Genomic DNA, 20,405 nt, shown 5'->3' with positions numbered 1-20,405 from the left:
GTAAGCAATACAAAGGTTGTTTTACGCCACTAAACTTTGTCTTATTGTTATGGGGTCATAGGTAACTGGAACACTCTCAGGCTCTCCCCTGGGGACAATACTCTGAATTTGACCAGGTGTGGGGTGGCGGTGAGGAACATCTGGTTTCAATTAATTACAGGCCAGTTACCTATTTTTCATTATTTACTATTTTTACAGGGCCACCTCATTAGAAATTAAGTTCAGTGCTTATAAACTATCAGGAAATCGGCCCTAATGTGTTTTAGAATGATTGGCATTTTTATAACTTTTCTTCTTTGCCATTTAATTCATTGAAAAGTTTATCTCCTTAAATAGTTCTCAGGAATAGGTATTTTCCAGGTGCCTAGGTGGCTCGGTCGGTTGGGCATCTGCCTTCGGCTCAGGTCATGATCCAGGGTCCTGGGATGGAGCCCCGCATCGGGCTCGCCGCTCAGCGGGGAGCCTGCTTCTTCCTCTCCCTTGTTGCTTCCCCTGCTGTGCTCTCTCTCTCTGACAAATAAATAAAATCTTAAAAAAAAAAAAAAGAATAGGTATTTTCCTGCAGATTCTTCCTCTCCTGTGGAAGGCCAACTTCTAAGAGGGCGTGCAATGCCCACCCCCACCTGTCATTGGTGTAATTACCTTCCTTGAGGGTGGACGTGACCTTGTGACTGGCTTCTAATGAATAGAACATGGCAAAGGTGATGTGATGTCGCTCCCGTGATTAGATTACAGATATTGCAACTTCTGTCTTGCTAGCAGACTCTCTCAAGTGCCTTCTTGGCTTAAACACTTTGATGATACAGCTACCACACTGGAGAGAAGGACCCAAAGGCAGCCTCCGGCTGACAGCCAATGAAGAACTGAAGCTCTTAGTCCGACAGCCCAGGAGAAAAGAATGAACCAGAAAGTGGCTCCTTCCTGGTTGAGCCAAGAGAGGAGACATCAGCCCTGGCTGGCAACTCCATTGTAGCTGCAGGAGACACCCAGAGCAGGGCACCCAGCTAAGCCATGCCGGGACTCCTGACCCACAGAACCTGGGGGAATAATACACATGTGTTGTTCTAGCCATTAAGTCTTGGGGTAATTTGTTACACAGCAGTAGACAACTAACACCACCCTTCCTCTCACTGCCTGCCTGTCATCTCTTTAGCAGAATCCCCAGTCACTCTCAGCCTAAACATGTGCCCACACTGACCACAGAACAGACCACGCCAAGCATGCGGGCCTGCATCTAAGTGAAGGGAGTATTCAGTTCCACACCGGCCACGTGGCTTCTTTCCTGTGTGTCTCTATCTGTGGACAGGAACACCAACTCTCTTCATCACCCCTATAAATCTTCTCCCCTGGAGCCTGGATTGGATTCAGGTAAAAGCCTCAGACACACGCTCCATCCCTGAATATTGCAAATTCACGCTCTCCCCCGCTGGGCCAGGCTAAGCTCAGACTCCGCAAAACACACGTGGCTTCCTCAGGATGTACTGGCTCTTCCTGTGGCAGGAAGAATCATTTCCTCCGAGTCAAGGGCTTACTTTCATTTGAGCTCCGGCCTCTCCTTCTCTGGCAGTGCTGGACCTCAGATCAGAAGCCACTTAACGCTCCTCAGCGTTTGCATCTGAGAAGTCTTGCCGGTACAGTTGATTGATTAGAGCATCCAGAGGGCAGCAGAAGCAGCAGCGGATTTCTGGGCTGAGTTTCGTCAGAAGAAGAACATTTTAAGGCAGATGAATGGCAGCTGGGGCCACTTGGGTATCCCTGCCTGGCCTCCCCACACCCACATCCACCCGCGTATATATCGTATAGAAGTTGTTTTCCCCACAAAGGTTGCCTTCAAACCCCTGACCTTTCCTTTTGTCTTCACACATGTTTTAAATTTGCATTCTGTAAACCAGAACCAAACACCACACACCCAGAAAAACAGACCTGTTTCCCAGGACTTTTGGGTTCACATCTTCCATGGTTTTCAGAGCCAAAGAATATGTTTTCTAGATTCTGGAGCCAGGCATACTTGAGTTACCACCCCACATTATGAATAAAGATTTAGCAAGGCTAGTTAGGTAACCACCCTGGAGACGGCAGACAGTGCGATCAGAGCCGAGTGGCCTCTCACCCTGGGGAGAGATTGCAGACAGTCTCCTTCTTGGAGAAACGTCCATTGCACCTTGCTCTATGGGGACATGCTCTGAGTGAGTTTTCCTGTGAGAAATAAGAAAAATGGGAGGCACGCCCTTGTGTAAGTTCCTACTTTTGAGTGTGGGCCTGACTTCGTGTCTTGCTTCTAACCAATGGAATATGGCAAATGTGAAGGGATGTCACTTCCATGATTAGGTTACAAAAGACTGTGACTTCTGTCTTAATAGCAGCCTCTTTCAATTGCTGGCTTGCACGCTTGGATGACGCAAGCTGCCATGTTGGAGTATGTAGAAAGCGGCACTCCAGAGGAGGGTAGGACATAGAGAGCCATCCTCTCAAATCAGGATCCATTCCAAATGATGCAGAGGCCTAAACATAAGGCATGGGAATCCATGCAATACATAAGTTAGCATGGAAAAGTATTTTTAAAGATTAATCTCAGCTTTGGGGTGGTCTTTCTATGTATGATGTCAGGAACATAAAGCCAAAAATAAAACACAAATAGAATGCTAAAAATAATAGCTCTTCATATAACGAAGGGTTAATTTTCCACATATATAAAGAACTCCTCAAAATCAATAAGAAAAAACAACAATCTAGTTTAAAAATGGGCAAAGACTATGATGAGATAGTTCATAGGAGAGGTAAATCTAAGGTCTCTTAGACATAAAAAACCCACTCAAGTGCCCTCATCTTGAGAGAAAATGCCAATGGTCTTCTACATACATGCACTGTTTTCCACGACAAGTTACGGTTCAGAGAAGGCAGGACACCACAACCTCACCAACTGCACACCTAAGGCCAGATGACATTTTTGCTTTTGGCTCCCCCTGCTATCACTTTTAGCCTCGAGACCTCTTTATTTACTGTATTGTCCATTTATTTATTCATTCGGAAGATTTTTCTTGTGGCCATCGTGTGTCTTGGCATTGAGCAAGGTCTGGGGTTGCGTCAATGAGTAAGCTATGTTCCTTGTGCTGAGGGAACTAATATTATGAAATATTTCTTCCTGCAAGCAGAATTCATTGAGCACCCTTGAGCAAAACCTTTTATAGCTAAGTATAGGTTTTCACAAATGCTGTAAATTACCTTCCACCTTCCTGTCCCCCCTGTGTTGTAGCTAGCAGTCTGAAGGACGGAGAAATTGGGTGACCTGGCCATTTCACAGTTTATATGGATTCAAATCAGACCTAGGAGACTCAAAACCCCTTATTCTTCAGCATTTGCCAATACCGGATGAAACCTTGGCCTTGACTCACTCTGGACGATCCATACGCCCCAGGGCTAGAGACCCAGGCCTGGATAGAAGCCATCCCACACAGGGAACCCAAACCAGGGCAGGCAGGGAGAATTATTCCCTAGTGTTTTCCTTTTACCCACTTTCCGCCCAGCCGGCTGTCAGTACCTGCCCCTCTGGTATGCACAACTTCCTCGGGGTCCTCTTCAGGCTGATTCCATTCAAGGACTCTGCTGCTCCTGTTAATAAATTCGAGCAATATTTTGGATTCGGTGGATCCTTCAGCATCAGCTTTTTCCTTTGAGAATCCCACAAGAAAGGATAACAGCTAATGGCATTTCTCTAGTGCTTTAGAGTTTACAAAGGGGTCTCACATATAGGATCCTAGTGAACCCACATCTGAGACATGAGGAGCCTAAAGCCTAGAGGGAAAATTGTGGCCTAGGGGAAAGTTAAGTCCAGAATTAGAACCCAAATCTTTAGACTTTTCTGTAACAAAAAGTTACATGTTTCCATGGAAGAAGATCTGTGAGAGAGAGTTTTGGGAACGATGTCAGGAGATCAGCAAGGTGTGTGACAAGAGGGGGTGAGGGTTTCTGTAGAAAAGGGGGAATTTTATAAGTTAGTAGACATTTTGCGGGAGAATGAATGAAAAACTAAGTACGGAGGGAGGAAATATCAAGACACATGTGTAAAATGATGGGAGGGAGAGATGAGATTATCAGAGAGAATGAGGGCACGGTTCTCAGAGACTCATCTACACCGATCAAGAAGGGGGGCCAGGAGCACTCTATTGCCGTGTCCAGAACAGAGCATAAACGTTTGGAAGCGGGTAAGCTAGACCTCAGACCAATTCTGCCTTATTAACCACGTGCCATCAGGCCACTCTCTTAATCTATCACTTAGTCTCTTCGACTAGGAAATGGACATCATTCCGAAGGTCAGCGCCAAAGATCAAGTTCTAGAACGTCCATTAAAATACTTTGTGAGCAATCGAACATGTGTAAGTGTCAGGATTCTAATCATAATTTCCCTGAAAAATCTTCCTAATTCCTTTCCAACTCATTCATGTAAACATCTCATTTAAAATCCACTGCATGGGGCGCCTGGGTGGCTCAGATGGTTAAGCGTCTGCCTTCGGCTCAGGTCATGATCCCAGGGTCCTGGGATCAAGTCCTGCATCAGGCTCCCTGCTCAGTGGGGAGCCTCTCTCTCTGTCTCTTATGAATAAATAAATAAAATCTTTAAAAAAAAAATCCGCTGCATGGATCTTGCGGTGGTTTATTCCACTACACTAGAGCTAGCTTCCTCAGAAGCCCTCGCCCTGCATGCTTTGGGGTTAGACTTGGCCAGGGAAGCACTTGGCATGAGATTTGGTTGGCGGAAGTGAAGCAGTTGTGGAAGGTCCGGTTCTTTTTTTTCTTTTTTTTTTTAAGATTTATTTATTTATTTGGGAAAGAGAGCATGCGAGCAGGGGGAAGGCAGAGGGAGAGAGAGAATCCTCAAGCAGAGTCCTCACTGAGCGCGGAGCCTCACGTGGGGCTCGATCCCAGGACCCTGAGATCATGACCTGAGCCGAAATCAACAGCCTGACCCTTAACCGACTGAGCCCCCCACCCAGGCGCCCCAAGTTCCGATTCTTATGAGCAATCCCTTACCCCAGCATCCTCAGAGTGGTTCTGCTTCCCTGGCTGAATTCAGACAGACAGACAGTGCTGGTACGGTGAGTGGTTCCAGGGAACAGAATCTGAAGGATAGGAATCTGGACCGGGTTCTCTGATGTGACCAGGTTCAACTGCATTCACGCCCGTTTCTGATGGTGGAGGAGACAACGGTTGTCTGTGGTGGGCCGTGGCACACCGGTGACTAAAGTTATTATTGCCTGTTGTAATGTCTGACGTTAAGCATCGATTGCCAAGGCCTCCATTTCAAAAGACATCCACTCCAGATAAACATATTAAAAGCTGTATGACACAGTTACTAGTAAAATAAGCAGGTAAGGAACTAGGCACCCCCACACCCATGAAGTTCTCCTTTCCGCAGACACTGGGTAGCCATGAAAACTGGCATTCCTTGGGGTGCCTGGGTGGCTCAGTCGGTTGGGCATCTGACTCTTGGTTCTGGCTCAAGTCATGATCTCAGGGTTGTGAGATCGAGCCCCGTGTTGGGCTCCCTGCCCAGTGCAGAGTCTGCTTAAAGATTCTCTCCGTCTATCCCACTCCGTGCACACGCTCTCTCTCTCCCTCTAAAATAAATACATCTTAAAAAAAAAAAAAAAGAATGATGCTTCTTGGGTGACCCTGCCTCCAGTCTCCCGTGACCTGATTCGCACTCTTACGCTTCAAATTATAGAGTGACCTCATGAAACCCCAGAGACCCCATCCTCAGACCCTAATAAAGGCAGAGCCCCAGGTCTGTGTTCTCTCTGTCTGTGACCTTGCTCTGTGGCCCCGGCATGCTGAGACTTGTAATTAGTCTTGTTTTTCAAAATGCCTCGATGGTTTTCCCCAAAGTGCATCCTGAAATCAAAGTAACAACATCCAGTCCAGCCACAACATTGACCCTCCTGGGGGAAATGTCTGGGGCTCCCTACAAGTAATATGGGCCTGGCGAGAGCCTCAGGTGTTCCTAGCTGAGAACATTACCTTCGACAGGCTGGGACCAACACGACACCTGTAATCAAGATACCTGTACTGAAGCATCTCTGAGGTAAGGTTCTAGATGAACCAACCATATAGTTGCTGCCATAGATCATTTTAGTGAAAATTTAAAAGGTTGGTTGGTTGCTTGCTTTGAAGTACAGAAAGAAGAGCTCAGGGCTTCAAATTCTCAGCTCAAAGTCAAGGTAAGGAATAGAAAGCTTTTACAACTGTCCTAAAAGAATCCCTTATCTCCCTCCACCACTGAGTTGAGGTTTCTGAAAACTAAACCCAAAGTCTAATCCTGTGGATGGCTGGATTATAATACAGATCAAATCCCCAACTTTGCATGGTCTCATGTTAAGGCAAAGGCATCTCAGAGATTTGAAAATCCAGGGGTTATAAGAAAACAGCTGGTTGACTCGGGGATATGTAGGGGCTGTAGTTGAGTTATATGAGAGCGAAGAGTAAGATTCAGAATGTTGGTGAACAGCGTGGTGATTCTATTTAATCCTCAGTGCCTAGAACCCTGAAGAGTGGTCCTGATGAGCAGGGGGTGGCTTGGCCAAGCTTTTGGAGAGGACAGCGAGAAGCCACGCGATGCTGGCGTGTAGTTTGGGGTTCAAGTCTCAGGTACCTGTCATATGTGTGGAGCAAGAACTGATACCACCATCATCTGAGGCAGTTGTTGGTAAGAACTTGTGTATTTTGAAAGCAACAACAACAGAAACACTCCAAGCATAAAACGGACAACTTGATTACTAGTAACTTGATGGCTTTATAAACATTTTCTTCTCAAAGTTCACAGCAGCTGAGCCAGGAATCAAACTTGTGCCTAAGCCTAGACACACAGATGTTAATATCACTGCCCTTCATCTCCTGAGATGGCATTAAAACAAATTTACTTAAAGACGTACAAAAATACACTAATTAATTAAAAATTTAAATGACAAACATGAATCTTGGAACTATAATTTACAAAGACAGGCTGAAAAAAGAGCAAACCTAAAAAGAGATATAAACCCCCAAAGAAATATTAAAAGTAACCTAAGAGGTACTATTTCCACACCACAGACAATAAGGCATCAGGCCCAACCACCTTGGCCATCAAGTTGCATGAAATGTGCTAGGGAATTATTTCTTGATTACTTGAAAGGGGATTTCTGAATTTTAATGGAAAGAATAACTGAGAAGGAAATCGTAATACTTTGAAAACAATCAATAATGAAGAGGCACTAGAAAACATGAACAGACATTTGTCCAAAGAAGACATACAGATGGCCAACAGACACATGAAAAGATGCTCAACATCACTCATCATCAGGGAAATGAAAATCAAAACCATAGTGAGATGCCACCTCACACCTGTCAGAATGCCAAAAACACAAGAAAAAACAGGTGTTGGTGAGGATGTGGAGAAAAAGGAACCCTCATGCACTGCTGGTGGGAATGCAAACGGGTGCAGTCGCTCTGGAAAAAAATATGGAGGTTCCTCAAAAAGTTAAAAATAGAATTAACCATACGATCCAGGAATCCCACTACTGGGTATTTACCCATAGAATACAAAAACACAAATTTGAAAGTATACAGGCACCCCTTTGTTTATAGCAACACTATTTACAATAGCCAAGTTATGGAAGCAACCCAAGTGCCCATCAATCGATGAATGGATAAAGAAGATGTGCTATATACACACAACGGAAGAGTATTCAGCCATAAAAAGAATGAAATCTTGGGGCACCTGGGTGGCTCAGTCGGTTAAGCATCTGCCTTCGGCTCAGGTCATGATCCCAGGGTCCTGGGATCAAGCCCCATGTCGGCCTTCCTGCTCATCAAGGAATCTGCTTCTCCCTCTCCCTTGCACCCTCCCCTGCTCATGCTCGCTCTCCCCCCACTCAAATGAATAAATTAAATCTTAAAAAAACAAACAAACAAACCCTTCTTGGTCCCTTAGACCCCAAGGTGCCCAACACAGCTTTTTTGGTTAAGCTCCACAACCTCTTTTAAGCTATTAGGCAGAGATTTGATTTCTAATTGTAATGTTAATATTTAACATGACCCAAGAGACTAACCTGTGAAGTTCTAGACTCCTCCCCCATTCATTGTGCCCTCTGACAGTTTTGATAGATGCCCCGTTTTTCTTGACCTCTCAGAGCTCCCCAAGCCCTTGATAAGCCCCACATCTGGGACATGCTCATTCACATTCCTGACTCACTGTAGGCTAAAGTCATGACAGATGTAGGAAACCTCTGAGAGGCAGAGCCCTTAAAGGTGCATATAGACCTCACTATGTCTCTCCCTAAATTAACTCAATACAGTGCCTTAAAAATGAGGTGATTTGTGGTCTCAGACCTATCGCTCATAGTTATTTGACAAAGGACTTCTTATCTCCACATCTAGCCCCTGCAGCACATCTATTCTACCTGTAAAGAAACCTAATGGAAAGGGTTACCAATTTATCCAAGAATTGTGAGCCATAAATAAAATTGTAAAATGCATATTGTTTTTCCCAAACCCCAACACTATCTCTGCTTCTATACCCTCTGACGTGACTTCTTTCATCGTGGTTGATTTATGCTCTGCTTTCTTCAGCAGACCCCCTTTATCTAACCCCCAATCCCTATTTATCCTTGCATGCAAAATTCAACAGTGTACCTAGACCACCATGTTCCAGGGTTTTTCCAAAGTCCCCACTTGTTTTGCATGAATGTTAAGTGCATATCTGAAGACTCTGGGCTTCTCTTATAATTCAGTGCTCAGTCAATATGTGGAGGACCTTCTTTGTTCTACTGGGTTCAGTAACTCATGGTTAGACACTTACTAGAAGCTCTGGCTTGTGTTAACCTTAAAAATAAAACTGTCAATGATTTTACCAGCAAAATGGGTTTATATGGGAATAGTAGAGAATTACAGTTCAGGACAGGCAAGCTACAGCAAAACAGTGTGGGAATCCAGAGTACAAAGGAGAGGAACGCTCTTTTATAGAGTAAAGGGGGAAATTGGGAGGGGCTGTTAGCAACAAAAAGTCCATTGGAGTAAACTGGGAGTCCAAGACTGGCTGCGTTGTGACTCTTTCATTGGCTGGGCTGTTGCTGAGCAAGGAGAAAATCTTCCTTCCCCATTCCGGGGGTAGTAAAGGAGCCTTCTTCCTGTTGGAAAATGCAAAGTATGTCTCTGCAAAGGGCTGTGAGGAGTGGTACAGCATGAGAGCTCCCCCTTCTGGCCTCCCAACTCCATTTTAAATGACATTCCCTTTTATTCAGTTCCACTGTTCTAGCTCAAAAGCTATCTACTATCTATGCAGATATTAATTCTCCTAGTCTTAACTAAAGTGCAGGCCCTTGTGAGAATCATAAGTTCTGCTATCTGGGATGAATTCTGTTACCTGGGATGATTTTGTGTCAGGCTGAGACTCATATTCATGGGGTTCTGGAAATCTGTAGTGGCATATGCTGCCTGGAATGTTCCTTCTGAGGTGAGGAGATAAGATCCATCAACAAAGAGGGTGAGGTCTGGGTCTGTAAGGGGAACCTCTAAAAGGTCAGGATGAGGAAGGGTTAAGTTTCGGTGGCTGCAATGCAATCACATGGTTATCCTCCAGTTAGGAAAAGAAGAAGAGCAAAGATTTTGAACAACGGGGGATGGTAATGTGAGAAGGAGAGAGCAAACAAATCTCAAGAGAGGCAAGCTGAGAGGTACACACACACACACACACACACACACACATACACACACACACAGTATTTCAGTTAGGAGAAGGATCTGGGCATCATGGCATACATAAAATTCAGGGTATGACCCAACACAAGATCCACTGTAACTTGAACCAATTTTGCTGTTCCCATGACTGCTCTAAAACAAGAAAAGGCTTCAGCCACACAGTCTGGAGTGAGGCTGAAATACTCAGTGGGCCTTTAGCTTCCATTAAGCTTCCGAGATAAGGCACCTAAAGTGTGTCCTTCTCTCTCATGAGTGACTGGGGAAAAAGGCAAAGGATAATTTGCTTGTCTCAAGGTGGAAGCAGAGGAAAGGAAGGTTCTTAAAGATTTGAATGCCATCATGGAAAGTGAGTCCCATTGCAGGAGGTCAAGTAGTTTCCTAAATTATACCATATAAAGGGGACACTACATTAGAAAAATTAGGAATCCACTTCCTACAATATCCAATTAATCCCAGAAAGCCCCAGAGTTGTCTTTTTGTTTCAGGTGGAGGGTAGTTAAAGATGGTCTTGACAGTCCCGAGGAAAAGGGTTTTCCCTCAGGGCAGATATCATGTTCTAAATATTGCACCTGGACAGCAAAGTTGTATTTTGTCCCTTGAAACCTTACATTCCTTGTAAATGTGAAACTGAATAAAGAAAATCTCATTTAAAATGGAGTCAGGGGGCGCCTGGGTGGCTCAGTGGGTTAAGCGTCCAAGTCTTGATCTCAGTGCAGGTCTTGATCTCAGAGTGGTGAGTTCAAGCCCCACACTGGGCTCCATACTAGGCATGGAGCCAATTAAAAACAACAATAACAACAACAACAATAATAATAATAATAATAATAAAAGTCTTTTAAAAAATAAAAAAAATTAAATGGAGTCAGAGGCCAGAAGGGGGAGCTCTCACACCATACCACTCCCCACAGTCCTTTGCGGAGCCAACAGGAAGAGACGTACTTGGCATTTTCCAACAGGAAGAAGTCTCCTTTACTACCCTAGGAGGGGGAAGGAAGATTTTCTCCTTGCCCAGCAACAGCCCAGCCAATGAGAGGCTGTTACAACTTAGCCAATGAAAAGCCACTACACTTTGGACTCTGTTTACTCCGACGGACTTTTTGTTGCTAACAGCCCCTCCCAAATTCCCCCTTTTCTCTATAAAAGAGCTTCCTCTCCTTTGTTCTTTGGACTTGCCTATGGTTTTGCTGTAGCTTGCGTGTCTTGAATTGCAATTCTCTCTTACTCTGAATAAACCCATTTTGCTCGTAAGACAATTGACATTTTTATTTTTAAGGTTAACAGTACACGACTGGTATTTATGACTGCCACTGGAACACCAATTAAATATAGGAAATGTGTGGCTGATCACTTAGAGGATTTATTATTACCAAGAGAAGTGGGCATATTTAAAATAGAAACTCATATGGGCAATAAGATCCCAAAGCAAAGGGGGAACTTGCTAAAGCTAGCAGCTCACGAACATGCCAATCCAGCAACTCATAAATCTGTCCCAATTCCACAACAACCAGACAGAATATTAAATCTACTCTGCCTTCCATCTGACCCTCAAATAGAAGAAATGAAAAGCTTTCAGTTCAAAGTCCCTAAGATTAAAAGGCCAATTGGAAACAAGCTGGATGTCTTTTGCATCCAGATAAATTTTGGAGACACCCAGATGGCCGTTTGGGCTCTCCTCAATCCCTTGCCTGAAATGCAGTCTAAGACTTTCACAAAATGGGAAAGAAAAACTAGATCAGCTACTCCATTCGTATTCGTGGGAAAATTTTACTCTTTACCTGAAACAATGGGTATTCTTTTGCCCTATCTGCTGAAAACATAATCCTGGTAAAAGTGTAATGGTGGCGCAAGGAAGAAAGCCACCTCCAGCAGGACCCTTTTCGTACTGGCAATTACATTTTATTCAATTTCCTATATATTATGGTTATGAACATGTCCTTACCATTATGCAGGTGTTCCCTCATTGAATCAAAGCTTTCCCATATAAGAGGACCACTGCTTGCTGTTGCTAAATTTCTGTTAGAACAACTTTTCTCTATCTGGGCTGTTCCTTTTGCCCGGTCTTGATAGAGTGGACAAATGGATTATTAGATCTAAAATCGCAAAACTCTCAGAGAAACTTGGCCTTCCCTGGTCGAAGGTTTTATCTGTGGCTTTGATGATTTTCTGCTCTCTACCAATGAGGCCACATCAATTCTTCTTTTGTGGCATAATTACCAGAACATCTATGAGAATTCCACACATAGACATGAGCTAAGGAAGATTCCAATTTGGTCAATTCCGACATTTTCCAATATTGTAATGGACTTATTAAACTATACCCTTACTTATCAACAGGTTAACACTATTTTTCCTCCTGTCTTCCCATCTAAACTAGTCCACATATAGAAGTTGGAGATTTGGTTCTCTGGAGACAGCACTAACAAAAGATTAACCTTGAACTTCATTGGAAGGGTTCATATATGCAAGTCCCAATTTCCCTACCTGCAAACAACAGCACTGTAGATCTGATCCTTTGTCCTCACACTTTTCTTGACATATCCTCTGTTCACACCACACTTGTGAACTCTAAGAGTGCCCAGAATTTTAAAATTAATAAAATACTTTAAGACTTTTAGATTGATGGAAAAAAAATGAACAGATAGTACAGAGGGTTCCTATATACCTCTCTCACCCTCATACCAATGAGGTATATAGGAATGTAAGGAATAACATCTTACATTATGTGATACATTTGCTACAATGAATGAATCAATTACTGATACATTATTATTGAGGCCCATAGTTTATTCAAATTTCCTGAGTTCTTAACCTAATGCCCTTTCTATGTATCAGACTCCCATCCACGATGCTGCACTGCATTCAGTTGTCATGTTTTTGTAGGCCTCTCTTGCCCGTGACAGTTTCTATGATTTTCCTTGTTTTTGATGACCTTGCGAGTTTTGAGTAGTACTGGTATACTGTAGGATGTGCCTCTATGGGAATTTATTTCATGATTTTCTCATAATTAGACCGGGGTTATGGAACTCGGGCAAGAAGATCACAGAGATAAAGTGTCATTTCCCCCACATTATATCAAAGGTACTGTGCTGTAATAAGAAATATATTTGGTCTTTGTCTCTGGTCCCTGAACAAAACTCCTAAAACCCACGGAATTTCCTGAGTGATAGGAGTGTCTGTTATTCATAAGGAACCCCTTTTGAGTACACCTGAGTTATGCCAATGAGCTGACTTAGGATGTGGCCACCAGATAGCCTTAGGATGGGGCTGATCACCAGAGAGATCAAGTGATTTGAGGTTGAAACTTTCATCTCCAGCCATTGACCTCTGGTAAGGGAGTTGGGGGCATTACAGATTAAATTCTATAAAAACTCTTGACCAACAAAATTTGATGAGCTTCCAATTTGGTGAATTCATCCACATGCCTGGAGGGTGGTGCACCCCAGTTTCATGGGGACAGAAGCTCCTGCATTTGGCACTCTTCCAGACCTGGCCCTATGTACCTCTCCATCTGGCTGTTCATCAGTACTCTGTATAATATCTTTTATAATAAACTGGTAAGTGTAGGTAAATGTTTCCCTGAGCTTTGTGAGCCATTCTAACAAATGATCAAATCCAAAGAGAAGGTTGTGGGAACCTCTGATTTAGAGTCAGTCAGTCAGCCAGGAGCATAGGTAACAATCTGGACTTGGAACTGGCATCTGAAGTAGGGGACAGTCTTGTGAGACTGAGCCTTTAATCTGCAGGATATGACGCTAACTTCAGGTAGAGAGAGTCAGAATTGAGTCAGATTTGTAGGACACCAGTCAGTGTCTGCTGAGAATAGGAGAACTGCATGGTGGTCTTGAAGAGTTCAGAAATGGACCCAAATCTAGTCAACTTATCTTTGACAAATAAGCAGAAACAGTTCAATGGCGAGAGGGTAATCTTTTTAACAAGTGGTGCTGGAACAATGAGACGTCTACATACCAAAATCATCATCATCATCATCATCATCATCTAGACACAGACCTTTCATCCCCACAAAAATTAACTCAAAATTGTTCACAGACCTAAATTTAGAGGACAAAACAGCAAAACTCTTAGAAGATAACACAGGTGGGGCACCTGGGTGGCTCAGTCAGTTAAGAGTCCGCCTTCAATTCAGGTCGTGATCCCAGGGTCCTGGGATCGAGCCCCGCATCGGGCTCTCTGCTCGGCAGGAGGCCTGCTTCTCCCTCTCCCACTCCCCCTGCTTGTGTTCCCTCTCTCACTGTGTCTCACTCTAATAAATAAATAAAATCTTTAAAAAAGAAGAAGAAGAAGAAGATAACATAGGAGAAAATCTGAATGACCTTGTGTTTGGCTGTGACTTTTTATATGCGGCACCAAAGGATGATCCATAAAAGAAAAACATTGATTAACTGGACTTCATTCAAATTAAAAACTTCTGCTCTGTGAAAGGCACTGTCAATAGAGTAAAAAGACCAATCTTCAGATTGGGAGGAAATTTTTTGCAAAATGTGTATATAATAAAGGACTGTGAGCTAAAGCAAACAAAGGGCTTCTAACTCCACAGAGAAAGTAAACAACCCAACAAAAACTGGGCAAAAGATTGAACAGATAGCTCACCAAAGATACACAGAGGGCAAATAAGCATATGAAAAGATGTTCAGCACCAGATATCATTAGGGAAATGCAAATTAACACAACAACGTCATACCACTACAAACTATCATACCACTATCAGAATGCCAAAATCCAAAACATTGACAACATTGACAACACTAAATGCTGGTGAGGACACAGAGCAACAAGAACTCTCATTCATCGCTGGTGGGAATGCAAATGGTACATTTGCTTTGGAGACAGTTTGGCAATTTCTTGCAAAACTCAACAGACTCTTAACACAATTCAGCAACTGCACTCCGTGGTATTTACTTAAAAGAAGCGAAAACTTATGTCCACACAAAAACTTGCATATGGATGTTTACAGCAGCTTTATTCATAATTGCCAGAAATTGGAAGTAACCAAGATGCCCTTCAGTAGGTGAATGGATATATAAAGCATTGTACATCCAGACAATGGAATATTAGACAGTGCTAAAAAGAAATGAGCTATCAAACTATGAAAAGACTTAGAGGAAACTTAAATGTATACTACTAAGTGAAAGAAGCCAATCTGAAAAGGCTAAATGTTGTATGATTCCAACCAAATGGCATTCTGGAAAAGGCAAAATTATGGAGGCAGTAAGAAGGTCGGTAGTTATGAGGAGTTTGCAGCGGCGGGAGGGATGGATAGATGAATAGATGGAACACGGGATTTTTTTAGGGCAGTGTAAGTATTTTGTATGAAAGTATAATAATGGCTACAAGATGTAGAGGTCGCTTTTAGGCAAACAGGCTCGAGTGATGGAGTGTAGAAAGGGCCCACAGAGACCCCCTGTCTGAATCCAGACAGGCACATCAGGCGACCCATCTCAAAATATCCACAGGCCCTAACTGACCAATGGGCTACTTACAACCAAGCACAGTTACCAAAAATGGGGAATTCCATATATTGTCATACCTCTTCATCTTCCCCCTTTAAAAATAGTCCCCACCCACTGCCTCCTGGCAGATGGCCTTTCCTCTGCTGTCCTGCCCCGGGCTCCTTGTGGTATATTCAGTAAACATCTATCTCCTTTGTTCTGCCTCAGGTGAATTCTTTCACTGCCCATGCCACCGGCTGCCACCCAATTGTTGCTCCACATTTGGGGGCCCTCATTTGATCAGGAGAGATCCCGTTTAGACACCACACAGGATATTATACATTTGTCAAAACCCATAGAGAGTGACGCAAGGAGGCCAGGTCCAAGGACCCAGAGGGGGTCCCACAGTACCAGCCAAGAGCATCCCTGGCTTCGGGCAGGATGGAAATCAAACACGAGCCCTCAGGAAGTAAGAGCAGAGTTTACTGAAAATGTAGACAGAGTAGACACAGATGGAACATCTGGAAGACTCAAAAGGAAAGGAGAGAGAGTCTCATCTTTGTTTGGGGTCTGGAGTTTTGAGGATGCTGATCTGGTATATGTGTCCTCTTAGGCATCCAGGAACTGGTCTAACAAGGATGAGTACTCAGGTGTCCTCCATAAGTCACTTACAACCTGGAGCCAGGGGTCTTGGCCTCAAGGTGTCTGGAGTCAGTGACCTTGGAAAATGTACAGGACAACCTCACCTGATCACCCCTTTAGATGTTAGCTATTGTGCTCGAAGACTCCAAAGAAATCACGAACTCCTGGACCCTCACAAGGACGACATATATTAAGGCATGTGTAAGGTTGGGGGTGCAGGTCCTAGCAAGAACAGAAGCAGTTTTTTAAAAACAGGTTTCCTTCAGTTTCCCTTTCTCAAAAGTACAATACAGTGAACTCTAATGTAAACTGTGGATTCATTTTTTTTTTAAAGATTTTATTTATTTATTCATGAGAGACAGAGAGAGAGAGAGAGATTGGCAGAGGGCAGGCTCCCAAAGAGCAGGGAGCCCGACGCGGGACTCGATCCCAGGACCCTGGGGTCATGCACTGAGCCGAAGGCAGACACTTAACCATCTGAGCCACCCAGGCGCCCCTGGATTCATTTTGTTTAATACTGATGTGTCAATATTAGTTCATGGATTATAACAAATGCACAGCCCTACACAGATGTTGAAGGAAGGAAGACCTGAATGCATGTGTGGGGGAAGAGGCTTATGGGGACACTGTATTTTCCGCTCAATTTTGCTGTACCTAAAGCTGCTCTAAATATAATGTCTATCAATTTGAAAAATTTCATCCTTTGCCTTACACCTGCCAGATTGCCTAAAATAAAAAAAAGACAGGAAATAACAAGTGTTGGCAAGGATGTGGAGAAAAAGGAACCCTGTACACTGCTGGTAGGGATGTAAATTGGTACAGCCACTGTGGAAAACAGTATGGAGGTTCCTCAAAAAATTAATAATAGAAATACCGTATGATCCAACAATTCCACTCCTGGGTATTTACCCAAAGAAAAAACAAAAACACCAATTCAAAAAGATATATGCACCCCTATGTTTGTTGCAGCATTATTTACAATAGGTAACATATGGGAGCAACCTAGGAGTTCGACTATAGATGGATGAATGGATAAGGAAGATGTGGGTGGAGTATTATGCAGCCATAAAAAGGATGAGCTCAGGGCGCCTGGGTGGCTCAGTCGGTTAAGTGTCTGCCTTCGGCTCAGGTCATGATCCTGGAGTCCCGGGATTGAGTCCCGCATCGGGCTCCCTGCTCAGCGGGGAGTCTGCTTCTCCCTCTGACCCTCCCCCCTCTCGTGCTCTCTCTCATTCTCTCTCTAATAAATAAATAAAATCTTTAAAAAAAAAAAAAAGGATGAGTTCATGCTGTTTTTGACAACATGCACAGACCCAGATGGCATTATGCCAAGTGAAAAAAGTCAGATTGAGAAAGACAAATACCATTTGATTTCACTCATATGTGGAATCTTAAAAAAAAAAAAACCCAAATGAATAAACAAACAAAAAGTAGAATCAGACTTATAAATATAAAAATTAATTATAATTAATCCTTCAGGGGCATTTTGAGACATTAAAAATCCCTAAATGCTCACTTGAATGTTTATTTGATAGTAATTTAATGTAAAGTTTGATGTGTTTGGGTTTTGTGCTTTTCTTTGCCTCATTGGTTCTTTACCCGATCCTTTAAAAATACTTTCTACTCATATATAATCCCCAATTTCTTTTCTAGTTTGGAAAGTATATTCTTTGATTTTACTTCTTTTATTTAAGCTAAAATTTACAAGTACTTATTTTAACACATTAGTGCACAGAGTTATAAATACGTTTACCTTTCTCCTAGACAATATAGGGAACTTGGAATATTCATCACTTTGTCCCATTTTGAATACTATGATTTTATGGTATGCATGGTAATGCCATCATTCTAACTCCACAGCAGATAATATTCACATCTTATACAGAGAATGCACAGTTACAGGAATCCACTGATACACTCCTCTCTCAGATTCTCATCCCTATCACCCTGAAGATTTCACCCCGAAAATCACTTTTCATTGTTGAGTTATAATCATTAGAATTGCATTTTATGTGGGTTCATTTTCCATTAAAATTTTCATCTGGGGCTTGAAATAATCTTATTTCAGATATCTTTTTTCTTGAGAGACACTTTTGCTATGTATAGAAATCTAGGTTGGTAGGTCCCTGAACCACAACTTATAGTGGGAGTGAGAGGTGACAAGTAATCTATTTTGTCATATAACCTGCTATTAGGTTAGGTTAGGAGCATAAGTACTAAGATAGTGACTGGAGGGGGTTTTTAGGTTGTCACGTAAAAGAGAGGCAATGAGTGTTGAATACACAGCAGGAACAAAAATAAGTATTTGGTTACCAAATTGATGGATTGTCTTGAAACTGGTTATATGCTCATCAATCTCTCTTTTTTTTTTAAGATTTATGTATTCATTTGAGAGAGAGAGAGAGAGCAAGAGAGAGTAAGAGTGATAGTGGAGGAAGGGCGGAGGGACAGGGAGAATCTCCAGCAGACTCCCTGTTGGAGCGCAGAGCCTGACACACGGCTTGATCTCATGGCCCCTCAGACCATGACCTGAGCCGAAATCAAGAGTGAGACACTTAACCAACTGAGCCACCCAGGCGCCCCTCACCAATCTCTTTCTGTACACCCCGCTTCCCTTACCTTTAATTTGGACCACGTAAATGAGGGCAATGATAAATGGACAGAAGCGACTGTGAAATTGTGTCTTCATTATGTCTTCATTTTGTGCCTCGTTCTGGCATTGCCTCCTTGGACCTCGGTTTCCACCTCTCCTGGAATGAGTGCTCCCTGGTGGGCTGCAGGTTCAGGTGGCAGGCTGATTAAGCCTTGTCAAGGACGAGGCCTGGTAACCTCCAGCCGATGGACATCAAGCTGGGATATCTCGTGATGGGATATTTGTACCTGGATTTGGCTGCTCTGAGTGCCACAGGGTAGTCAGGAGAGGGGCAAGTGTTGGTTCCTGTGACAAAGATATTCTCCTTGATCAATCTCTACTTGGGCTCTTCTGAATTCTCTTCTAAACGAGGCCCTGACTTCCAGACTTCCATGTTCCTCTCTGCATTGCAGCAAGAATCCCAAAGTCAGCTTGACCAGAACTACCCTCTGTATCTGATCACTGGTGATATCTGATCGGGTTCCTCATTCCCCAACACCCCCCAGGTGTCAGCTCATCATCCTAACCTGCCTTCAACAAGAATCCTGTTAGGTCAGTTTAGCCAGAACCCATCCCCTAGCCCCCACCTGTTCCTTGGCTATAAGAGTTGATCTCAATCCCTCTATCTCACTACAAGCTCCTATTGCAGTGGTCCCTATACCTAGCACAATAGGACCTGGTATCATTCCTCAACAAGCATCTTGAATAATTTTTTAATGCCTGAGAATTAGACATGAGTAATGACATCGCATCTTATGTAATGAACTTGAAACCATGTCCATTCTATTGTGTCCACTCAAGGACATTTAACCCTGAGGACATTTAACCCTGATGTTCTCAAATGTTGAATCATGCGGCCTGTAAGAATCTGGCCCTTGCACGATAGGCCTACCTGTTGTTTATGAAACTCTCCTGCATGACGTATTTTTCCTACGTATTTTAAATAATAAAATAAAATAGCCAAATGGTAAAAAAGTGTGCTTTCACGTGAACATTATCACCATCACCTATGCTGTTACTTTCTGAATTAGAGTCATTATTTTGACAAATATTCCAAGTTACCCTGTAGAGAGGTGTCTCTGATTTACCCTCCCACAGTGGGACTTGTGATGATGATGAGGTTGATGCTGCTGCGGCTGGCTCTTAGGTATCCAGCAGTAAATACGTGTGGACCCTGTTACCTACCAAAAGTCCCTTTTATCAAATTGGTATCCCTTGGAGAGCTTGTTCACACACAGAAGGCTGGGCCCCACCCGCAGAATTTCTGAGTCCCTAGGTTTGGGTTGCTGCCCAAGACCTTGCATTTTTAACAAATTTCCAGATGATGCTGATGCTGGTTTGAGAAGCACTGAATTAGAGCTGCATTCAGTGTTAGTACACGGCCCCGCAGATTAGGTGTTTACCTTCATTTGTCAGTGTGAACCTGGGCCCTCCCGAAAGTCTGAGAGGTGCAGGACGCGCCTCCAACCACGCACGCAAAAATAGGTCTCCCGTAAGAGACCCCTCATGGCGACTGGGACTTGGCTCCAGGCAGACAGAGAAATCTGGGGCCAGTCGGTTAAGAGGAAAAGCTCCCGTGTCCCCAACACCGAGAACCAGCGGGAACCTGCGAGAAGCAGGAAACCTGCGCGCGCACCGCCCCTCTGCACCGCCCCTTCGCACTGACTCCCCCGCCCTCGCACCGCCCCCTCGCACCCTCACCCCGCCCCCTGCGCGACTTCCCAAGCACCGCCCCCAGCACCGCCCACCAGCGCCGTCCCCACACGACCGCCCCCGCACCACGACCAGCACTTCCCCAGCACCGCCACCTCTGCACCACCACCTCCCAGCGTCGCCCCTCGCACCATCCCCCCGCCGCACAACAATCCAGCACCGAGCCCTCGCACCGCCCTCCCAGGACCACCTCCCAGCACCGCCTCCCGCACCACCACCCAGCACTCCCTCCCAGCACCTCC

The 20,405-nt window shown here is 43.9% G+C and overlaps 1 long non-coding RNA gene across 1 annotated transcript; it reads right to left on the bottom strand.

Annotated features, from left to right (window-relative positions):
- Nucleotides 1–576: 576 nt before the first annotated feature.
- Nucleotides 577–20,042, bottom strand: LOC113935672. Its single transcript, XR_003524087.2, has 6 exons — nt 19,854–20,042; nt 18,438–18,756; nt 5,029–5,183; nt 3,539–3,609; nt 1,533–1,689; nt 577–1,037 (listed from the first exon to the last, which is right to left on the bottom strand). It is a non-coding gene; the product is annotated as an uncharacterized LOC113935672 (long non-coding RNA).
- Nucleotides 20,043–20,405: the final 363 nt, after the last annotated feature.

Source organism: Zalophus californianus, chromosome 17, assembly GCF_009762305.2.
Source record: "Zalophus californianus isolate mZalCal1 chromosome 17, mZalCal1.pri.v2, whole genome shotgun sequence".
Classification (NCBI taxonomy): Eukaryota; Metazoa; Chordata; class Mammalia; order Carnivora; family Otariidae; genus Zalophus; species Zalophus californianus.
This window is presented reverse-complemented; position numbering and strand designations above follow the sequence as displayed.